Here is a 21,145-nt window from a genome sequence, read left to right as displayed (position 1 = left end):
GTATTTTCACAGGGAGATGCAAAAATCAAGTGACCAATTTTTAAGTTGAGTAAATAAAGTTGAGGAGATAGTTATTAACCTCACAAAAATATACTAAAGATCCCTCAACATAACACCTGAAGGTGAAATATGAACAGAGACAAACCTTGTCAGCAAAGGCTCATTTCCCAAACGATCCTCAAGATGTTACTAATTCCCACCCCTCCTCCACAGGAGCTCTGTGCAGTGTAACTGTTCTGCAGGCAGCTTCCCATTAAATGCTGTTGTGGGACATTCCCAGTCCTGGAAATGTACCAATGACAGAATTTGAAGAGCAAACCTGGCTCCCCGCACCAGGCGGGATTTGAGTGTTTTGTCCCTGTCACTTAGTCTGTGTCAATAGTACAGACGCCATGGGCAGGACTCCAGGCTCTGCTTGAGGGATCCTGGCACAGGGGCTGGGCGGGGGGGGGAGAAAGGATGGTAGATTCTGACCTGGAGAGGAGGTAATAAGTGAAGGGGGCATTTTTTATTAGCCCCCTCCTGAGGGTCCCCAGGGCTGGAATTCTACATTCCACAGGCCAAATGAGGGGTGATGCCACTTGGTTAATGAAAACCAGTGCTCCAGGTGAGGCTTGAACTCACAACCTCAGCATAGCTCCTCTCAGCACTGCCCTATAAGTACTGTGCGCTAACCAATTGCGCCACTGGAGCACCTGTTAATTAGGATTCTCTGAGACCCCTAGGTTGATACAGGCAAGGAGTGACCCCAAAACATTCTCAGTGGGGCTGACAGCAGGTAGCGACAAGTGTTGTACTCGGTGGGGTGGATTCTTCTTAAGGCTTCCAGGCCCCATTTGACCCTTTTGTTCTTCCCTGTGTAATAACAGAGCTGGTTAAGACTCAATGGAGAGTCTTGCTGCAGACCAACAGATCTGAAATCACTGATAACCAGCTCTAAGCATTAGTCCTGCTTTGGGACAGTGTCTCTCATGCAAGAAACTGCCCAGTCTGCGCTACCAGTGAGGCTCCCTCACTAACAGCTGAAATCAGGGAGAGCTGTGTGAAGTGCAGGGCCCCAGGGGTGCCTGAACAGGGGGGAACAACACCCCAGGTGCCCAGAGGAGGAGAGGTGTGTTGGGCTCCAGCCTGGGACTCTTCCTCCCTCCTGCCTAGCCCTGACTGTGAAGCCTGGCCCTGGCCCTCCTTCCTTTAAATGCCATGTGGGCAAGAGGAAGAGTGTGGCAGCTGCAGGGACCAACGTTGTGGAAATCAGGAGAAGCAGCAAGAAATGCAACCATATGGTCAAACCACAGGAATCTCTAGCCAGACTGTTAAGTTCTAGGACCCCAACCTATAGCCACCAGCCCATTGAACCAGCCAGACCAAAGACCTGTCTCCAGTGGGGATCAGTCACCCAGCAGGAGGGAAAAACCTCACTCTACTTCACCCTGAGAGAAGGTAGCCAAACACATTGAGCTCCAGGGCTTTGTGGCAAAGCAATGTATCACCACGAGGTCCCACTGAGATTTGAACTCAGATCCCAGGATTCAAAGTCCTGAGTGCTGCCCATTACACCATGGGACCTGCTGCTATTTCATTTTCTAGACCCCCGTGACTCTCAGCTGGCTGGTTTGCACTCTGCACTTATTGCTTCCCACCAGCGGCTTCCTCTCGCAGGTCTCTCTCTCCTCCTCCAGTGACTGTGGTCCTGCTCTTCCGGATCCGTGGGTCCTGCCCTGAGTCCCTGCATCCCCCTGCTTTGTCTCCATTCCCTGCAGGCTGCAAAAATGTCAGGGGAGGCCGCCCCTCCCTTCACTCGGTGCTCCCGCTCATATCGGCCAACTGCAGCCTCATCTCCTGGAACTCGAGCAGCTGTCGCTTGATCCGGTCGTACAGTCACAGGCTGACTAGCTCCCCTGCCTGGATGCTCTTGTGGAAATCCCACAGGTGACACTGCAGGACTTGGCACTGTTGGTTTCTTTAATGTTGTGGTGTTTCCCCAGCGTCCGGAACAAAGCAGCCAACTCCTCCCTCACCGACTCCCATCAATCCCCCTGGTTGCCATAGAACCCTCTGATGCTTTCCCGTTCTGCCAACACCTCCAGGCCTCACCCCCCTGCTCCTTTATCTTGCAAGCTCTGGATGTTCAGCTTCCAATATCCTCTGCCCTGGGTCAGGGAATTGCCCACATTGAGCACACGGTGAGAGCTGCGTGATCCGAACAGTCCATTGGCACCACCCTGCACTGGGCTGTCGACGTGCTCTCCTTCACAGAAATCCGGTCAATGCGACTCCTGGCCTGTCCCCGCAGAAAGGTGTATCCCCTCTGTGGCTGGCGTGAGCTCGGGTCAGAGGAATAGGAGGCTACCACCCACCCTCCACTGGTTCCACTGTGCAGAAACACGTTCTCTAAGCCGACCTCACTACAGACCTGCACCAGGTAGTGCTCATCATAGAAGAGTTTCCTCTGACAGTCAGGAAAACAGGGCCAGCAGTCCTCAGGCCGGAGCAACAACTGAAATCCTCCCCAACACCAAAGACTGTGCTGTCCAGAGGAAAGGAGACAGTTCCTTCATAGAACTTTCCTTTTAGGCCTTAATTGGGGACCATACACACTAATATAGCCATAACCAGTGCTGCAAAGCCCACCAGTAATGCCCTCCCTGGTCAGAGCTCCAGCCCCTTCTGTACTCGCACCATGAATGTGAAGAACAAGACTCCAACCCCATCATGCTTCACTGCCCTGGAGGAGCAGAGAGATGGGCCTTCCACCAATCACCATCAAGCTACCCTAGAGTTGTTAATGTGCATTTTATGAACACCCACCCTGTCCAAGTCCAGCTGCTCCAAGGCAATGAACATCCAACATCTCCTCCTGGGCCCCCAAATCCCTGCCACCTGGCCACTTTCACAGATGCCCCTTCCAGGGCACTGCCCTCCCTCAGCTGCACAGAAGAGTTTTCATCCCCTGTTCCTGCCTGTCACTGCCCAGTCAGCCCCTCTGGCACCATTCCTGAGGACCACCCTGCCTCACTCTTCTCCTTCCACATTGGGTCCACCAATAACTCATGTAGGAGAGACAGCTCCCGTCCTTCATTGTTAAAGGTGAGACCAGCAGCACACAGTTGTTTTTTTCAATTCCAGAACCCAAGCTCAGGGACTCACCTGGGGTGCAAACCACCACTATACAAAGAGGGATCAAAGGGCCTGCCAAAGTCTGGGATTGAACCAGCAACCTTGAGATTTTCACTCTAACACTCTCCTAACTGAGCTACTTTGGCAGCTGTGTAGTAGTATTTTGGCCTGTTGCTTCTCTGCCCGGGATGTTTTTGCAGCAGTTGCACACAAAAAGGACGTCATTGTGAGCAGTCCATGAAGACAAGACTCGCTTTTTCCTGCCTTGCTCGGCTTGACTTGCTGCCTCACCCCGTTCCTGCCTGAGTTCCAGGGTTGACCTGGTGTTGGAAGGGGACTGGGGGCCAGTGGTGTGGGGAGGACCCTGAGCTGGACCCTGAGCTAGACTAGACCCTGGCGGTGAGAGTCTGGCCACCACTTGCCGCCCCACCCTGTTGTCCTGGCTTCCCCCACTGGGCGTCATTTCGGGAGGGAAGTGGGGCTTCTGCCTCCCCTCCCTGATTTTCACACCGCAGAGGAGTGCGAACAGGAAAACGAACGGCTGCTCCACACCCCCACCGGAGGAACCCGGCGCCCTTAGCTGTGGGGAGTAAGAAGTGGCTGTTGGCTGACAGGGCCTGTCCCCGAGGAGCTGGAACAGCAGCTGCCGCCTCCCCCTCGGCTCCAGGCTGTGGGAAATGCTCATTGCCTGGCTGCATGGGCGGCTGCTGCTCCGTGCTCTGGAGAGTGTCTGTATTGCTCTGTCAACCCCCCATCTTCACTGAGCCAGTCTGGTAAGGTCCCAAGTGCCCCCTCCGGCCTGGCAGCTGAGAGTCTGTGCAGACATCAGCCCCCCTGCCAGCCCCACAGGCAGCAGCAGCACCAGCCCCCCAGCACCACAGGGGCACTCGATGCACTTCCTGTGGGGAAATGGCTCCTTGGCATCCAGCTGCTAGAGTGAGAGCCAGGAGAGAGCAGTGTCTGGCTCACCGTGGGGGAGAGAAGAGACCTGGTGAGTGCGGATCTCCCTCAGCCTCCCCCGCAAGGCTGGTCACTTCTATTGTCACTGTGATAGTCGGTGCTTCCCTTCAGGGCCGGCCCTAGAGGGATCCGGGGTATGGGACAAATCCCCCCTTTCCTTCCCAGGCTCTGCCCCCCACTCTACCCCTTCCCCCAAGTCCCCACCCCTCTCCCACCCTGCACCTTCCTGCCCCATTCCTTTCCCTCTCCAACTCTCCCTGCTCCTCCCCCCCCCAGCGCCTCCTGCACCCCACTGAACAGCTGATCCCTGGCAAGTGTGAGGAGCTTGTCAGCAAGGCCTGTAGTGGGGGGGGGGGGGGAGCTGGCTGCCAGTGGGCGCTGAGCACCTTTTTTGGTTCTGCAGCCCCGTAGCTCCCATGGAGTCGCTGACTCAGCTCCTTTCACATGCTAGAGAGAGGAGCAGAACCAGGGCTATGGCTGATCTATGGGGCACCAGGTGAGTGGCAGAGGCTTCAGGTGCTGAGAGTTTGCCCAACCCCTCAACAACACAGTGTGAGGTGGTGTCCCAGGGATCTCGATGAAAGGAGCAGAACAGAATTTCCTTGGGGTGGGGAGAGAATTGAGAGTGTCTCAAGGGGTTGTACAGAGGTATTGCCCGGGTGAGAGACTGGCTAAAACGCAGGCCTCGCTGTGAGCAGGATTTGAACCTGCGCACAGGAACCCTATTGGATTTCAAGTCCAACGCCTTAACCACTCGGCCATCACAGCTCTGAGCACAAAACTGCTCCAATGCCAGAGAAACTGGTAAATAATCCCAATGCCCAGGCGTGAAGTCATCTGAACTACAGGATTCCCACAGCAAACCTGGCTCCCAAAGCACAGGGGGGATTGGGGGTTTGTTCTGTTTGCTTAGCCAGGTGCCACAGGAGTCTTTGCTGCTTTTACAAATCCAGACTAACACGGCCCCTCTGATACTCCTAGTGACACTCTCCAATGGATCCCCATCCTCCACCCACCTTGAGCTAGGTAGGAGCGGATCATCATTATCCCTACTTGAGAGAGGGAGAAGCTGAGGCTGAGAAAGGAGAATTGACTTGTCTTAGGTCACACAGCCAGCCAGTGGCAGAGTTGGGAATAGGACCCAAGAGCCCTGATTTTGAAACTAACCATCAGATCGTGAATTTCAAACACTGAATGACCTGAATAAAGTGCTCTCAGATGAGCTCCAGACCAACAACAGTTCACAGTAATTATTCAGCAAGTATTTGAGGAGAACTGGAATGTTAGAGAGAATCATGAACTGCTCAGAGACCATTAATGCAGCAAAGCAGCAAAATTTGTCAACATATAACAGGTTATGACTTATTTCCTTGGTCTTAAAAGAGAACAACAAGGACCTGAATCTCCTCCCTGTCAATAACCCCCTGCTCAGCCAATCAGGGTAGAGCCTGAGGACGGAAGGCTGAGGGTTCTCACCAGAGAGCCCAAAGGATGGCCCAGGTCACTGGTGGGGATCACTGCCCGAGCACTGTTTCAGCCCCACATTTTTGGGTGGACCTCCCACAGTGGGAGCTGCAGAGCACTCCCCCGCAACACACACATACACAAACACACACACACACCGATCCTGCTGTTGGGAGGGGAACAGGTGAAAGGACAAAAGAAGCAAGAGACGAAGAGAAAGGAGGGAGGGAGGGATGGATGGAGGAAAAGGTGAAACAGAAAGGACAAACCCTAATGTCCCCACTGATTCTATGGGACAAAATCCCAGGTGCGGAATAAAATTCTGCCTCCTTAAGTTCGTGTTTTCCATGCCTAGAATTCAACTGTCACCAGATGGATCAGACTGAACAGGTTTCAAACCTCGAGGAGGCTTCAACCTTCTAAACAGGGATAGCTGTTTCCTAGTAAAATCAGGAAAAGAGAAGGAGAAAACTCGAAAGAGGTTCCTCCTGGCACTCACGTCCGTGAACCCGAATACTCTCTCAGTCCTCAAAGAGAGACCTGGAGAAGGAGACTTGCTGAAGCAAAGCCACAGGGGTCTCTGAGGTTTCCCTGGCCCCTCACCCCTGTCCTGCCTGGCTGATGTCAGCATCTCTCTGTGAGGTGTCCACCTCCCCACCACCTTTGACCAATAGTCTGAGGTCCTGCAAAAGGCCTTTGTGATGTCACTGCCACACCCCTCCCTTGCTGTGCTAATGTCCTGCCCCTGCCCAGGCACTTTGGAGGTTTGAGCTACTCCCTGTGGATCACCCCACTCAAGGAGCATTCGTTCTAGGAAGCAAGCCGGCTAGACAGGAAAACATCAGATGCTGCTCCCAATGCTACACTCAGTTTTTCAGAAATTAGTCGACTTTATGGCCAGAAGAGACCATTAGAGCATCTAACCTGACCCCCTGCATATCACAGGCCTCCTGTATGACACAATATCTACTTTTGGGGCAAACACATTCCAGAAAGATAGCTAGTCTTCATGAAATGACATCAGGACATGGTGAATCCACCACTTTCCTTGGGAGATTGTTCCTGTGGTGAATCATCCTCGATGTTGAATATTTGTGCCTTAGTTGTAATATGAATTTGTCTCTTTTCACCTTCCAGCCATTGGGTCTTGTTATGCCTTTCTCTGCGAGATTAAAGAGCCCTTTAATACCCCATCTTTTCTCTCCATTAAGGCCCTTCAACACTTCAATGAAGTCACCTTTCAATCTTCTTTTGATAAGCTAAACAGGTTGAGCTCATTCAATAGCTCACTAGAAGGCATTTTTCTCCAGCCCTCAGAACACTTTGTGGCTCTTTGGTCATCAGATTCCTGAACTGCAACTGGATGTGGTCCTTGTTCTTCTGCACAACATAGCTCCTGGAGAAGAGGGATCTGCAAATGTACATTCGTATGATACCTTTGTTTAATTGATGAAAACATAAACTAGACACTTAGAGGATTGGAACTGATTTCAGCTGATGGACAGCTTTGCTAGGTTTTTATGCATTTGGACAGCAAAATGTTGAGTGTTTACATTAATATCAAGCACTCCTGTATAGAGGAGCCCCTGAACATAATGGAGAATGGAAATGAAAATGTTTAACTTTTTGAAAAAAATGAAAGAAGGTTATAAGAGAACACGGGGGTTTGAACTGAGGACTACGTGAAAACTGCAGTTAAGCACTCTAAGGCCTGGTCTACACTAGGACTTTAATTCGAATTTATCAGCGTTAATTCAAACTAACCGCTCAACCGTCCACACCAGGAAGCCATTTAATTCGAACTAGAGGGCTCTTTAGTTCGAATTTGGTACTCCACCCCGGCAGGTGGAGTAACGCTAAATTCGACATGGCTAGCTCGAATTAGGCTTGGTGTGGATGCTAATCGAACTTAGTAGCTCCGGGAGCTATCCCACACTGCACCACTCTGTTGACGCTCTGGACAGCAGTCCGAGCTTGGATTCTCTGGCCAGCCACACAGGAAATGACCCGCGAAAATTTGAATTCATTTTCCTGTCTGGGCGGTTTGAATCTGACGGTCTGGTTGCACATCGGGGCGAGCTCCGCAGCACCTGCAACGATGCAGAGCTCTCCAGCAGAGGAGTCCGGGCAATCCCAGAATAGAAAGAGGTCCCCAGCATGGACTGACAGGGAAGTCATGGATCTGATCGCTGTGTGGGGCGAGGAGTCTGTGCTCTCGGAGCTGCGCTCCAGCAAGCGGAACGCGAAGACCTTCGAGAAGGTCTCGAAAGCCATGAAAGAGAAAGGATACAGCCGGGATGCGATGCAGTGCCGCGTGAAAGTGAAGGACCTAAGACAAGGGTATCAAAAAGTCAGAGCGGCAAATGGATGCTCCGGAGCCCAGCCCCAGACATGCCGCTTCTACGAGGCACTGCATGCCATTCTAGGTGGGTCTGCCACAACTGCCCCACCAGTGACGGTGGACTCCGAGGACGGAATTGTGTACCGGGACAGTTCCTCCTCGATGTTCGCTGATGGGGAAGATGAGGAAGGGTCTTTTGAGGACGGCGCAGGCGACAGCGAACCCACTCCCGCTTTCCCTGACAGCCAGGATCTCTTCATCACCCTCACAGAGATCCCCTACCAACTGTCCCCGCCCGTTAACCCGGACTCGGAATCAGGGGAAGGATCAGGCGGTAAGTGCTACAAACAGGGAAACATTTATTTTTTAAGAAACAGGTATATAAAAAATAGAAATACTATATAAAAATTTGTAAATATCAAACTATACAAAAAGTAGGTCAACACATATAGGAATCGAGCAATAATCCTCTGGGGACAGTTCAAAAAAGCTCTCAGAGAGCAGCTGGAAAAGCCTCAGCAGGAGGTTCCTTGGGAGAGGTGCCTTATTGGGTGCTCCGTGGAAGCACACTCTTCCGCGCCAGGCCATCCTAAGGTAAAGGGGAAGCATCGCCTCGACAAGCATGGCAGCGTATGGTCCTGGTCTGTGCAGGGCTTCTGTTAGCATCCGCTCTCTCTGAGTCCGAGTGACACGCCTCAGGGTAATGTCGTTCTGGAAGTGCTGCATCTAATTAGGGGAATTAGTGTACTGTTACTATTGTGAATGGTAGACTTTTACTTTGCATAAGAATGACCCTTGCTTAACAGACACGTGTTGGAGGCCACAGAGGAAAAGCATACAGTGATCTTTCCCGTGCACTGGCGGGAGGGGCTGCAAAAGGCTCATCCTTTCTGCTTTGCACATTGCCTTTAGCAGGAGAGCACAGCTAACCACTAACTGATAAGCAGTATGTACTGTAAGGCTTACCAGGACTTTGTGCAAGAGGGATGCAGCTGTCTTTCCTCGCTTGTGCGCTATCCAGTGCAATGGCGCCGCCAATGAGAGCGTATTCCGAAATCTCGGACTAGTTCTGAGATCTCCTGAGACTTGGTTCCCTCTTTGGTCTTGTTAACTGAAACTGACTAGACTGTGTTTACTGTTGGCAAACATGTATGTGTTCAAGGAAATCACCTACTTTTTCGCATCACACAGCTTCGGCTCCTTCCCGACTGCCCCGCCATCCTCCTGCAGAGGCTGGCTCGGATTAGACGCCGACCGAAAATGACAAGGGACGCCATGTTCCAGGAACTGATGGCCAGCTCCAGAGCGGAGGCGGCAGAGCAGAGACAGTCGAGGGAGAGCCTGTGTCAGCAGCATCGCACACACCTGGAACGGGAGGATAGGTGGCGGCAGGAAGACCAGCAGGCGACTCAAACGCTGCTTGGTCTAATGAGGAGCAAACGGAGACGCCCGGCGCCTTGTAGATGTTCTGCAAGACCACAGTCAGGAGGAGAGAGCCCCCTGCAGTGCATCTGCAACCGCCTCCAACGCCAAGAAGTCCTGTCCCCTCCCCCAAAGTGACACGGCGGTGGGGCGGTAGGGGCCGTGAGAGGTGTCCCTGCACCGCAGCCCACCGATACTGCTCGAGTCAACTGGAGCGCTGTAAATTTGTACAAGCTCTTTCTTTACAGCATCAACCAGTCCCAACTCCAAGTTCAAACCCCCCACTGTGTATTACATTATTAAAAGCGGTTTGGTGTTACTGACTGTTTCCGTCACGTTTCTGGTGTCAGAAGACTTTCTGTTGTTCTGTGGGGGGGGGGGGGGAATTGTAATGTCACTGCATAGCCCCCAGGGCCAGGCGACCGCCGTGGCTGCAGGGGCAACTGCAGGGCCCACACCGACTGCCGGCACGCGGCCCCAGGGACCGTCTGTGTGGTGTATGCTGCCCCGGTCTTTCCTTGATGTGTATGCTTGTGCAGGGTCCTGGTGCCTGACATCCCCGAATGTAAAGGCAGGCTTCCCTTCACATGCATTTGGACCGTAGTCACGATCCTCCCCGGTGCCCCGAGCCCCAAAAAGAGACCTCATCCAGGGGCAGATACTCACCCTTCCCCCACACCCCTCACCCCTTCCAACGCCCAAACCCACAGCCGTCATGGTAACCCCTATCCAAGGACGGCACCCCTCGCCCCTTCCTGCAAACCCACCCATCAGTGCACACCTTAACCAGCACAGAATGCTTCCATGTTTCAACGAATAAACAGAAATGCAAAGTCAACGAAAGATTTATTATTAATTACTAAAACATGTCCTTAGTTTTAAAACGTCCTTGGGAAGTGGGGAAAACTTGGTTTATGATCAGGCTCTCTTAAAATCAAGTGGACAGTCACAGGTTACCCTGCTCTGCGAGGAAACTCGCTTTCAAAGCCTCCTTGATGCATATCGCTTCCCGCTGGGATATTCTCTCAGCACGGGTGTCTGGCTGATCGTAAACAGCAGCCAGGCGATTTGCCTCAACCTCCCAAGCGGCCAAACAGGTCTCGCCCTTGCTCTCACAGAGATTGTGGAGCACACAGCAAGCAGCAATAACTACGGGGATATTCTTTCGCTGATGTCCGAGCGAGTCAGTAAGGTCCGCCATCTCCACTTGAGACGTCCGAAAGCACACTCCACCACCATTCTGCACTTGCTCAGCCGGTAGTTGAAGAGTTCCTTTTCAGTGTCCAAGGCGCCTGTATAGGGCTTCATGAGCCAGGGCATTAGCGGGTCGGCCGGGTCCCCGAGGATCACTGTAGGCATCTGCACATCCCCAACCGTTATTTTGTGGTCCGGGAAGAAAGTGCCTGCCTGGAGGCGTCTAAACAGACCAGAGTTCCTGAACACATGCGCGTCATGAACCTTGCCCGCCCACCCGACGTTGATGTTGGTAAAACGTCCCCTATGGTCCACCACAGCTTGCAGCACCATTGAAAAGTAGCCCTTTCGGTTAATGTACTCGCTGGCCTGGTGGGCTGGTGCCAGGATAGGGATGTGAGTCCCATCTATAGCCCCACCGCAGTTTGGGAATCCCATCGCGCGAAGCCATCTATGATGGCCTGGACATTTCCGACAGTCACTACCTTTGAGAGCAGTTGCTCAACGATTGCGTGGGCTACTTGAATGACAGCAATCCCCACGGTAGATTTGCCCACGCCAAAGTGGTTCGCTACTGACCGGTAGCTGTCTGGCGTGGCAAGTTTCCAGAGGGCTATGGCCACTCGCTTCTGCACAGTCAGGGCTGCTCGCATCCTTGTGTCCTGGCGCTTCAGGGCAGGGGACAGCAAGTCACACAGTTCAAGGAAAGAGCCCTTACGCATCCTGAAGTTTCGCAGCCACTCTGTGTCATCCCAGACCTGCAGCACTATGCGGTCCCACCAGTCTGTGCTTGTTTCCCGGGCCCAGAATCGCCGTTCCACACCATGAACTTGACCCATTGCCACCATGATCTCCACTGCCCGGCGTACCCTGCTTTGTGAGAGGTCTGCGCCACTCTCCTCACCGTGCTGCCGGAGCCTCCTCGCCCGGTTTCTCAGCATCTGACTGTGGAAGAGGTGGACGATAATGTGCGAGGAGTTGACAACGGCCATAAGTGCAGCGATGATCGCAGCGGGCTCCATGCTCGCAGTGCTGTGGCGTCCACGCTGTAACCGACCAGAGAAGGGCGCGAACAGATTTCCCGCCGGCGCTTTCAAGGAAGACAGGGAGGGCGGGATTGACGGTTCAATGACGACACATTTTTCCCCCCAGCATGCATTGGGGGGAAATCCCACAATTCAAATGGGCAGCGGGGAGTGCGGGAACTGTGGGATAGGTTCCCACAGTGCACCGCTTCCAAAGTCGAAGCTGGCCCCGTGAATGTGGACTAAGAAGTTCGAATTTGTGTATTTAGTATGGATACACAAATTCGACTTATTAAGGTCGAATCCACAAATTCGACTTAAGTAGATTCGAAATAGTCCTGTAGTGTAGACAAGCCCTCAGACCAATGGTCCATCCTGCCAAGTGTCCTATCTCCCAAGAGTGGTCAAAGCCAGATGCTTTAGAGGGAATTAACAGAACACGTAATCATGAAGTGATCCATCCCGTTGCCCATTCCTGGCGTCTTTACAGATGTGAACACAAAGAGACACTTGCAGCTACTTAGAATCATAGAATATCAGGGTTGAAAGAAACCTCAGGAGGTTCTAGTCCAAGTCCCTACTCAAAGCAGGACCAATCCCCAACTAAATCATCCCAGTCAGGGCTCTGTCAAGCCGGGCCTTACAAACCTCTAAGGATGGAGATTGTACCACCTCCCTAGGGAACCCATTCCAGTACTTCACCACCCTCCTAGTGAAAAAGTTTTTCCTAATATCCAACCTAGACCTCCCCCACTACAACTTGAGACCATTGCTCCTTGTTCTGTCATCTGCCACCACTGAGAACAGCCGAGCTCCATCCTCTTTGGACCCCCCTTCAGGTAGTTGAAGGCTGCTATCAAATCCCCCCTCACTCTTCTCTTCTGCAGACTAAATAACTCCAGTTCCCTCAGCCTCTCTTCATAAATCATATGCACAGGTCTCCTAATAATTTTTGTTGTCCTCCGCTGAACACTCTCCAATTTGTCCACATCCTTTCTGTAGCGCGGGGGGAGAGGGGGCGCGGGCGGAACTGGATGCAGTACTCCAGATGTGGCCACATCAGTGCCAAATAGAAGGGAATAATCACTTCCTTTGATCTGCTGGCAACATTCCCGCTAATGCTGCCCAATATGCTGTTAACCTTCCTGGCAACAAGGGCACATTATTGACTCATATCCAGCTTCTTGTCCACTGTAATCCCCAGCTCCTTTTCTGCAGAACTGCCACTTAGCCAGTCTGTCCCCAGCCTGTAGCGGTGCATAGGACTCTTCCATCCTAGGCTTTGGCTACACTTCAAAGCGCTGCGCGGCAGCGCCAGCGCTAAGTGTAGTCAAAGCGCCAGCGCTGGGAGAAAGCTCTGACCACACTGGCGCTTTGCAGCGCGCAATTTGCAGCGCTGGAGAGGGTGTGTTTTCACACCCTGCTGCAGCGCTGCAAATTTGTAAGTGTAGCCAAGCCCTTAGAGAGTAGGAATCTGCACTTGTCCTTGTTGAACCTCATCAGATTTCTTTTGGCCCAATCCTCTAATTTGTCTAGGTCACTCTGGACCCAAACCCTGTCCTCCAGCGCTTGGATTCTTTACATGCTTTCACAGAGCAAAGAGCACATATTCCATGATTTCATAGGGCAGAGTTTTATGCTATAGGGAGCTTTCCCTGTGTGGATTAACACAGATGCACATTGTGACCCTTCTCAGGGTGCTGAGGGCCATGAGTGTCCTTGTGGCCACCTGCCACGAGGAAGAGGGACTTTTGCATTTGGCAGCTGGATGTTAGTGACCAAACTCACCAGCCTGTCAGACAGTCAAGCACCCTCCTCTGAGCTACAGCAACCTTGACAGTTGACAATAAAGGCACCTTAACCCCTGAGTTCCTTCAATGTGTCCCCCTCTGGGGTCCAGCTCCAATCATCAGATACTCAGGGTATGTCTATACTATCTGCTGAATTGGCAGGCAGCGATCGATACAGCGGGAGGATCGATCTATCGGGTCCAGTGTAGATGCAATAAATCAATCCTCGAGTACTCTTCTGTCGACCACTGTACTCCAGCTTGGTGAGAGGCGCAGGCAGAGTCTACTGGGGAGCTGCAGCAGTCAACCGCGATGAAGACACCATGGTAAGCCGACCTAAGTTGTCATAGGTCTCACCCCCACTTAGAGCTGTTGGGTTCCAAAATGGGGACCTGCACTGTTTTCCCTCTAAACTAAAAATCCTAGTTTAGATCTGGTAAAAGCTGCCACCACCCAATCAGGTACGTGGATTGGGACACAGTCCTTCCCCCAAATCCTTGGGGATCCCAAGAGCCCCAAATCCATGGAGTTCTTACACCCGGGAGAAATAAACCATTCCCCCCTGCTTCCTCCCCCTTCCCTTTTCCTAGGAGAGATACCGGGATCTAACTACAGAGGGATGCCTCCCCCTCCCCTTTCTCTGAGAATCCACCCAAAGAAAGATTAACCAAGTCCTTTACAGAAAAGATTTATTAAAAAATAAAAGAAAGTCACTGTCTCTGTAACCAAGATGGAACAATATACAGGGTCTAAACTTATCAATCTCTGGAGAGAATTCCCCCTCCTTTCTTTCCTCAGTAAAAGCAATCAGTACAGAATTAAAGAAATTATATAGCAAAACACAGAATTGCAAATACAGAAATAAAAGTATAAGAATACTAGTTCCTTGCTAATACTCACTAGCTTGAATAGAAGAATTTATTGCAGAAACCTGGGAGGACTTGATTAAGATGTCTGGACTCTCTTAATTCCCAAGAGAGACTCTCTAAAACAAAGAACAGGAAAAAAAACTTCCCTCCACAGGGATTTGAAATTATCTTGTCCCTCATTGGTCCTCTGGTCAGGTGTCCACAGGTACTGCTTGTTAACCCTTTACAGGTAGACAAAAACCTTAACCCTTAACTAACTGTTTATGACATAAGTACATCGACTTCAGCTACGATATTCATGTAGCTGAAGTTGCGTAACTTAGATTGATTCCCTCCCCTAGAGTAGACCAGGGCTCAGAAAAATCCCAGATCCTCTCTGCCCGAAGCAATGGTACATCCCAGGTTACCAGTTTTACTGTAGCCCACTGCTACTGGATCACACACAGCACTTAAGCACAGTTATTGAACAAAGGGAAATTTCTTTAACAAGGGACAGAGATTTAAACAAACAAATGTGAATGATGGAAACCAACTGTTACCAACAAAACAAAATCACAAAACGCAACCTACACTTTTTAATAGTTACCTTTCCTACCTAAGTAGATTGAAGTCTGAGGTGACAGTCTATTGCAGTGACTGCTAGTCCCTAGGAGCCAGGGCCCTGCCTTTCTTGAAGCACCATTGGTCATTAGTGATCTCCTTGGTGAATGGAACCAGAGTGTTTCTCTCCACCGTGTTATAAAATGAATCAGTTTTTTGTGTATATTCACAGAAAGGACCATTTCCTCATTGTCATATTGTCGTTTACACTTCCACAGGGTTTCGATGTCTATAATTTGTCTTTGATAGTTTTCCATTGGCTTTTCTGGGCTGGTGCAAAGGTTGACAATGCAACAACACACCACATAACTGGCTAGCAAGGGACGGGTGACAATTCCTCCCACTTGAATGGGCCATTCCCAACAAGACCTTTGATTGGGGTGACTCACTTTCATGACAATACCATATGGGCATAATTTTCCATATACTAACATGACTCCTTCAATAGGACTCATACACACCTCTTGCAGTGATCAGGAGTAACAATAATTTACAAGCTTTCAGTAGAGAGCTCACTGCTATGCTTCCTGGATAAATATCATAAAAATCAGTGCATTAGGTGTGATGAGTCTGTCAGGTCTGAGGCAGGAGTTTCTTGTGAATTACTTTGACCTCTCTGCCAATTGGCACCAAAGAGCATTTATCACACATGCACTGAGCTACACAGTCACACTCTGATAGACCAGAAAGGCCACCACAAAAAATAGAGAAAGGAACAATCAGATACTAAAATGACAATGGTTGGAACTCAACATTTCTCTCAGTCTTTGGACTGATGGGTACTAAGAGCTTTTCCCTCAGCTGAACCAGGTGATCGGACAGCTGGCTCAGCCCTCCATACTAGCAGATTTCTCACATAGAGAGATGGGTCAAAATTGGAATTGATGTCATGACTCGCTTCCCAGAGGGGATCAATCTGTCTAAGGCTGTGTTTACCCTTCAAACACTGGAAATATTCTTCTGACAACATAACACTGTCTACACTGGGGCTTTGCTCACATTAACTACTTCTCTCAGTGGAGTGGATCTTTCACACCCCTGAGAGATGTGGCCATGTCAACATGGCTTTTCAGTGTAGACCAGCCTCTAGATGGCTTTTAGATATGAAAGGCAATGGACTTCAGCCTTTTCCTTGGTATTGATGGTTGACAACTGCAGCTTTCCTACCTGCTGGACACATCCTATGACAGATGTCAGGCCTTTCTTTTGCAAATTAGAGAAGTGGGGAAGTCAGTGACGCTTACAGTGTAAGTGGGTAAAAACTTACACAACTTGTCTCCTTGAGTAGTTTTCCTTTTAATAGAAATTGACTTTGAAGCTAAGCAAAGTATGCTCTATCTGAAATACAAAAAAATAAAACCTATACAGACCCAATATTCTCTTATACACTCTTTCTAACACCTATTCTCCCATCCCAACCTTTGGAGTGAGGTTTTCTACCAGAACTCCTTACACTACAGGGGGTAAATTAAATCAAATTAACTTTTGAAGATTAACCATCATTTCCTGAACTAAAAAAAGAAAAAAAAAAAACAAGACAATTTTCAGTTTTCCAAAATTATTCAGATTATGAAACAATTAATCTCTTACTCTAACCAATAACATCACCTATGATTTCATTTTCACTAGTAACACTGATATAGTCAAAGATCACAAATTCTGGTCACATATGTTAGTTTTCTTTTAATCCCCATTGCCAACAACTGAGCCTTGGCTCAAGCTGTGGTTTGTCCCAACACTTCTGTGAGTTCAGATCTCTCTGGTTCCTCTGCCAGGCGTGTTGGTGGAAGGGGTCTCCTATGCGGGAATCTTTGCATCATGAGGAAAAATACCTCTCTTTTCACACTTTAAATCTTTCAAAGTAGTAGGAAGTAGGGGAGAAGTGATACAAATGCAGAAAACACAGGAGAAAACTGTCTGGGCTACACTAAAGACATTTATCGGTATAATTATTGCTCAGGGGTGTGAAAAACCGACACAGCTGAGCAACGTAGTTACACATCTCTAATCCCCTGCGTAGACAGCGCTACATCAGCAGAAGGCCTTCTTCTGCCAACATAGCCATCTGAGACAATATTGATTTAAACAATTGAACTACACTGTGATCATATGCACTTCCTTCAGTTAGTCGGGGGTCTGCTGCTGTTCACCATTTCCAAGTGGAGATTTTAGATCACTGCTGTGTCTTTGTTAGCATGGCCAGTAAATTGGAGAGTTCTCTTCTATTGACAGAACTGAACTTGAACTTTCTCCATATCATCATGGAAGGATGGGGAAAAAGCAAAGCTGAAGTGAGAAATGATGACTTTAGCAAATGGTCATTAGTCTTAAATTCACCAATAAATCTGAGCTGAACTAATATCTAATTGTGTGACCACACAGCCATCAAGAAAAATAGAAACCCAGATCACAGAGAGATAGAATACATGACAATGAAAGTGTAAACTGAAATTCCAGAGCAGGTTACATCTAATTATTTAGAATCAGGACAAGAGATTCTCCCATCACATTCTCCTCTGAACCATTCAAACATATTTCAGTGAGTAACTGTCTCAATAGTCAGTTATGTTATTTACAACATGTTTAGTATCCTAGCATTGCCATAATGGGGGAAAAAACAGCCACCTTGCCAGAATTGGCTTTACCAATAGATGGAACCTGGGATTTAAACTGGAAATGATCACACTGCGATTAGGATCCATTTGAATTCCCCTTCCCAGTCTTTGATACTTTCATCTCCAGTCATAGCAACTCTGGTATAGGATTAAATAAGTCAAAGCATCATCTCCAAGCACAGACAACTGAGAACTCTTCATCACATGACACTTTGAGAAGTGGAGGGGTAGAATGTGATGACGATAAACTCTGCCTGGCTCAGACAAAAGGTAACAATTCTGCCATGATGGGGAAGGAGGGAATCTCTGAGTCACCCCATCTCCTTCCAAGTATCAGAGGGGTAGCCGTGTTAGTCTGGATCTGTAAAACGTGACCAAGAGTCCTGTGGCACCTTGTGGACTAACAGACATATGGGTGCATGAGCTTTTGTGGGTGAATCCCCACTTCGTCAGATGCATGTAGTGGAAATTACCAGAGGCAGGTGTAAATATGCAGGCAAGAATCAGGCTAGAGATAACAAGGTTAGATCAATCAGGGAGGATGGGCCCCTCTTCTAGCAGTTGAGGTGTGAACACAAAGGGAGGAGAAACTGGTTCTGTAATTGGCTAGCCAGGCACAGTCTTTGTTTAGTCCTGAGCTGATGGTGTCAAATTTGCAGATGAACTGAAGCTCAGCAGTTTCTCTTTGAAGTCTGGCCCTGAAGTATTTTTGCTGCAGGATGGCACTTTTAAATCTGCTATTGTGTGTCCAGGGAGGTTGAAGTGTTCTCCTACAGGTTTTTGTATATTGCTTATGCTCCAGTACGTATTTTAGTCTATAAGGTGCCACAGGACTCTGTCGCTTTTTACATCTCCTTCCAGTATCACAGAGGCTGAAATGACAATTTTTTCCTGCCCCTGCTCTTCATTTAAATGTAATATGAAAAGTTCCCATGATAACTGCTCTTCAGCACAACATGAGAACAACTGGCAATGATACAATCTGTAACACTGGTGACTCTAACAATAACTTTGCAATAGGAGGAATGGTATAAATGTGATGCTCCCTGGTTCTGATAGGAAGGGCACACTAGAATTACTCATGGGAGAATGGAGTTGATAGAAAGGACAAATGAGTCCACCTCAAAGAGGTCAAACTGCAAAATGCAAAAATAGGCCACTCACTCATCTGGACAAGCTGAGGGATATCGGTGCTTCAAACAGCTTGTAAAAGTGGGAATCAGGAAAGTATTAAAGTAGTGATAGCCCTAGAGGGTTTATGGTGTTGATCCCCCTTGCAGATTCTCTGATGGCTCACATGGGCTCAGTGGCAAGACAAGGTTTTCCCACACTCACTGCTTCCATTGGGTCGCATACCTGTGTGGATTCTGAGATGGGTAAGAAGGTGTGAGCTGTGATTGAAGGTTTTCCCACACTCACTGCATTTATAAGGTCTCTCACCGGTGTGGATTTTGTGATGTTTAGAAAGGCCTGAGCTGCTAGAGAAGCTTTTCCCACACTCATGACATTCATAGGGCCTCTTCCCTGTGTGGATTATCTGATGTTTAGAAAGGTCTGAGCTGGTAATAAAGCTTTTCCCACACTCATGACATTCATAGGGCCTCTCCCCTGTGTGGATTCTCTGATGAACAGAAAAGGCTGAGCTGCTAGTGAAGCTTTTCCCACACTCACGGCATTCATAGGGCCTCTCCCCTGTGTGGATTCTCTGATGAACAGAAAAGGCTGAGCTGCAAGGGAAGGTTTTTCCACACTCACTGCAATAAAAGGGCCTCTCCCCTGTGTGGATTCTCTGATGTTTAGAAAGTCCTGAACTGCTAATGAAGCTTTTCCCACACTCACGGCATTCATAGGGCCTCTCCCCTGTGTGGATTCTCTGATGTTGAGAAAGGACTGATCTGTAAGTGAAGGTTTTCCCACACTCACTGCAATCAAAGAGCCTCTCCCCTGTGTGGATTCTCTGATGAACAGAAATGGCTGAGCTGCAAGTGAAGGTTTTCCCACACTCACTGCAATCAAAGAGCCTCTCCCCTGTGTGGATTCTCTGATGTTTAGAAAGGCCTGAACTCCGACTGAAGGTTTTCCCACACTCACGGCATTCATAGGGCCTCTCCCCTGTGTGGATTCTCTGATGTTGACAAAGGGCTGAGCTCCTAGTGAAGCTTTTCCCACACTCATGGCATTCATAGGGCCTCTCCCCTGTGTGGATTCTCTGATGAATAGAAAGGGCTGAGCTGCAAGTGAAGGTTTTTCCACACTCACTGCAATAAAAGGGCCTCTCCCCTGTGTGGATTCTCTGATGTTTAGAAAGGCCTGAGCTGCTATTGAAGCTTTTCCCACACTCACGGCATTCATAGGGCCTCTCCCCTGTGTGGATTCTCTGATGTTGAGAAAGGGCTGAGCTGCTAGAGAAGCTTTTCCCACACTCATGACATTCATAGGGCCTCTTCCCTGTGTGGATTCTCTGATGTTTAGAAAGGTCTGAGCTGGTAATAAAGCTTTTCCCACACTCACTGCAATCAAAGGGCCTCTCCCCTGTGTGGATTCTCTGATGAACAGAAAAGGATGAGCTGCAAGGGAAGGTTTTTCCACACTCACTGCAATAAAAGGGCCTCTCCCCTGTGTGGATTCTCCGATGTTGAGAAAGGGCTGATCTGTAATTGAAGGTTTTCCCACACTCACAGCATTCATAGGGCCTCTCCCCTGTGTGGATTCTCTGATGTTGAGAAAGGGCTGATCTGTAAGTGAAGGTTTTCCCACACTCACTGCATTCATAGGGCCTCTCCCCTGTGTGGATTCTCTGATGTTTAGAAAGGGCTGAGCTGCAAGTGAAGGTTTTCCCACACTCACTGCATTCATAGGGCCTCTCCCCTGTGTGGATTCTCTGATGAACAGAAAGGGCTGAGCTGTAAGTGAAGGTTTTTCCACACTCAGTGCATGTATTTTTCCTCTTTCCCATGAGGACTTCCTGCTGTGTTGTGGTTTCCTTGACGCTTTTCTGAGTTCCCCGACAGGAAATAAATTTACCCATTTTCTCCTCTGGCTGGTTTCCTTGCTCTCTTTCTGGTCTGTGCTGAATCTCACAGGATTTTCCCTGCTCATGACTCCAGGACACATTCCTTTTCGATCTTTGCGATAATTCTCTGTGTTTAGCCACTTTCTCAACATTTTCCTGCTGAGAATTCTCCTCTTTCTCACATACCATTGCGTCACCTGCTGTGATAGAGACAGAAACCTCAAACAGGGATGGAAAGGGGAAGGCCAAACCAAAACAAGTGCTGGAGAGACGTCAAATAAAAATCAGGAACTGAACTCCCCCAAACTCTTCCCTAAACAGGAGAGAGGAGGGGATCAATTCGGCCCTCACATCCCATCCAAACTCACAGGGAAAGGGAGGAAGCTACTGCCTGGTGTCTGCTAGTGTCTACAGGAAGCCATGAGCTATATTTACCGAGGATACGACCCCTGCTAGGGACAATAATGAACTGAGAAACCTTCCAAGGGCATTGTAGGGCATCCCAGATGTTTCCTTCAGGCACTTCCAGATTCTGAGTTGGTTTAATCTTTCCTCACCTGTGCAGGAAACTCTCAGGATCTCTCTTTCCTCTGAACCCTGGAGGTCTGGGGCCCATGGCTCTTCCCCTTGTTCCAGCTGGGAGATTATATGAGGTTTGGAAACTGGAAACGCTGCTCAGATAAAAGAAAACAAAGGAGTTCAGCTGATTTCATATGACTGTGTCATAAAAAACAC

General features: G+C 49.3%; 3 non-coding genes across 3 annotated transcripts; all 3 read right to left on the bottom strand.

Moving 5' to 3' along the window:
- Positions 1-599: 599 nt before the first annotated feature.
- TRNAI-UAU lies at positions 600-693 on the bottom strand. Its single transcript has 2 exons — positions 656-693; positions 600-635 (listed from the first exon to the last, which is right to left on the bottom strand). It is a non-coding gene; the product is annotated as a tRNA-Ile (tRNA).
- An 801-nt stretch (positions 694-1,494) lies between these two features.
- On the bottom strand, positions 1,495-1,566 carry TRNAQ-UUG. Its single transcript has one exon. It is a non-coding gene; the product is annotated as a tRNA-Gln (tRNA).
- A 3,197-nt stretch (positions 1,567-4,763) lies between these two features.
- TRNAS-UGA lies at positions 4,764-4,845 on the bottom strand. Its single transcript has one exon. It is a non-coding gene; the product is annotated as a tRNA-Ser (tRNA).
- Between the last annotated feature and the right edge of the window lie 16,300 nt (positions 4,846-21,145).

The sequence above is a fragment of the Mauremys reevesii genome, linkage group 12 (genome assembly GCF_016161935.1).
Source record: "Mauremys reevesii isolate NIE-2019 linkage group 12, ASM1616193v1, whole genome shotgun sequence".
NCBI classification, from domain to species: Eukaryota; Metazoa; Chordata; order Testudines; family Geoemydidae; genus Mauremys; species Mauremys reevesii.
The sequence above is the reverse complement of the archived record's forward strand: the minus strand, read 5'-3'. Positions and strand labels throughout refer to the sequence as shown.